Here is a 3,000-nt window from a genome sequence, read left to right on the forward strand (position 1 = left end):
GGGGGTCCCGCCGCAGAAAGGAGAGACGCACGGGCTCCCTGGAGTACGTGTGTGTGTGGCTGCTCGCTGCGGGCCTGCTGCGAGCGAGAGGGTTCTCACTGTGGCTTGTCGGTCCCGCTCTCGTCTTGGCTGTGCGAGGTGGCTTCACGCCTGGTCCGAGGGCACCTGGCTGTCTGGCGAGAAGGGCGGTGAGAAGCGTGCCAGTCGAGACGTGAGGCCTTGGGCAGGGTGGGTGGGGGTGGAGAGTCCCGCATCCCGGGCATGCGAGAGCACTCCCATCGTGTGTCAGAGACGGCGGTCCTTGGGGCTCGGCCCCGCGGAGCCTAAGAAGGGAAGGGCCCGGAGCGGAGAGAGGAAAAACAGCCCAGGGCTGGCTGCAGGAGAGCAGGTGAAGGCAAGCGAGGGCGCGGGGCACGCGGCCGTTGGAGAAGCCCTTGGCTCGGGCGCCTGCCCGGGACCCTTGAGACAGACAGCGAGCGAGTGAGTGAGCAGGGCCCGGGGGTGTCCAGGGGCACCCTGGCTGGAGGGCGGCAAAAGGAGGGGACGGCAAAGCCTACAGCACCCGGTATTCCCAGGCGGTCTTCCATCCAAGTACTAAGCAGGCCTGACTCTGCTTAGCTTCCAAGATCAGAGGAGATCGGGCGCGTTATGGATGGTATGGCCGTAGAGGGGACAGGTTGTCACCTGCCACCCCAAGAGCTCGAGCCTGGCCTCCCGGGCGCCAGAGACGTCCGCGCCTGCACCGCAGCATAAAGTAAATTTTTATGATTACATATACATGGGTGCTAATTTGAAATGCATATGATAGCAGCAGAAATACCTGTTCATGAGATGCACTGCTGTTATTTCCAAAAAGCCCACCAGATGGCAGTAGAGTGTCAAGTTTTTTGATAACATAGATCCTATATGGCCACCGTATAGCAGTAGAGAATGAATACTCATGACCACTCTGGTGTTATTAATAAAATATACACTTGATGGCAGCAGAAAATTAATTTTTATGATGCTCTACACTCTGTTATTCTCAAAATGCCCACAGGATTGCAGCACAAAAAAGTTTTTTATGAAATACACTGCTGTTATTTTTACAATATCCACGAGATGGCAGCAGAGAAGAATTTTTCAAGACATACACTGCTGTGTTATTCCCAAGATTCACACAAAATGGCAGGAAAAAAAAAAACCATACCCTAGGGAGTCATTTTTTAAATGCACATAATAGTAGCAGAAATAACTTTTCAAGACGTGCACTTCTGTGTTATCCCCGAAATGCTGAGCAGATGGCAGCAGCAAATAACTTTTTATATTAACGGACACTTGCCTATTATTTTCAAATGCCCAGCAGACGGCAACAGAGAATAAATTCTCATGACAAGGACTTTTCTGTTTATCCCGAGATACACACGAGATGTCCATGTACAAGAACTTTGTTTGACCAAATGTCCTTAGGTGTCATTTTCTAATTGTATGAGATAACAAAAGAAATAACTGTTTCTATGTGCTATGGTGTTATTCCCAATATGACAACCAGATGGCAGCGTGGAATAAGTATTCAAGATGATCTACAACAGGATACTATTTTCAAATTGCCCATAAGACTACAGCAGAGAATTACTTCATGACAAGCACTCCTGTTTTTCATAAGACGCACACGAAAGGAATCAGAAAATTTTTCATAATGACATTCCACAGAGTTTATTTTCAGAAAGCACATGATATAGCAACAAAACTACAATTTATGACATGCGCTGTGATTTATTCCGAAAATGCTCACCATATGCCGGCAGATGAGTATTCATAACAAACACTCAGGTATTACTTCCAAAATGTCCTCCAGATGGCAGCCGAAATAAATTTTATTACACTCGTGTTATTCTCGAGATGCACAATAGATGAAGGCAGATAATGAATATTTACGGTGACCTACACCACGTTTTATTCCCTAAATGTCCACCAGATGGCAGCAGGAAATAACTTTTAATGATGACATACACTTGGGTGTTATTTTCAAAATACCCACGTGATGGCAGCAGAGAAAAAAATTTTCATAATGACATGCCCTGGGTGTTATTTTCAAAATGAACATGAAAAAGAGGCAGAAATCACTTTATGAGCAGCACTGTCATGTTATTTCCAAATTGCCCACCAGATGGCAGCAGAGAATGAATTTTCATAACGACCTGCACTTGATAACCTATGTTAAGGTGTTATTCCCAAAATGCACACGACATGGCAGTAGAGGATAACAAATAAAATTTCATGACCTAAACTCTGGTGCTATTCCCAAAGTTAGCCACCAGATGGCAGCAGAGGATAGCGAATAATATTCAATGACTTAAACTCTGGTGCTATTCCCAAAATGCACACGAGATGACAGCAGAGGATGACAAATAATACTTCATGATATAACTCTGGTGCTATTCCCAAAATTGCCGAATAGATGGTAGCAGAGAATGAATATTCATATTGACCTGCACTTGATGACCTCTATTCAAGTGTTATTCCGAAAATGAACACGAGATGGTAGCAGAGGATAACGAATAACATTTCATGACCTACGCTCTAGTGCTATTCCCCAAATTGCCCAACAGATGGCAGCAGAGGATAACGAATAATATTGCGTGACCTAAACTCTGGTGCTATCCTCAAAATTGTCCACGAGATGGCAGCAGAGAAAAATTTTGCATGACTTGCGCTTCTGTTTTATTCCTCAGATTCACACGAAATGGCAGCAGAGAAAAAATTTATAACGACATACCCTGGGGTGTTTTTTTTTAAATGCACATGAGGTAGCAGCAGAAAAAAATTTATGACATAAACAAATGTATTGTTTTCAAATTGCCCACGAGATGGCAGAAGAGTATAACTTTCATGACTTGCAACCTGTGCTATTCCTAAGACGTTCACAAAATGGTGGCAAAGAAAACTTTTCATAAGGAAAGACCCTTAGTGATATTTTTAAAACGCACATGAGATAGCAGCAGAAATAAGTTTTCAAGA

At 44.6% G+C, this 3,000-nt stretch overlaps 1 pseudogene; it reads right to left on the reverse strand.

Moving 5' to 3' along the window:
* Nucleotides 1-550: 550 nt before the first annotated feature.
* Nucleotides 551-669, reverse strand: LOC111734109 (annotated as a pseudogene).
* Between the last annotated feature and the right edge of the window lie 2,331 nt (nucleotides 670-3,000).

This window comes from Pteropus vampyrus, unplaced genomic scaffold, assembly GCF_000151845.1.
Source record: "Pteropus vampyrus isolate Shadow unplaced genomic scaffold, Pvam_2.0 Scaffold789, whole genome shotgun sequence".
Taxonomy (NCBI): Eukaryota; Metazoa; Chordata; class Mammalia; order Chiroptera; family Pteropodidae; genus Pteropus; species Pteropus vampyrus.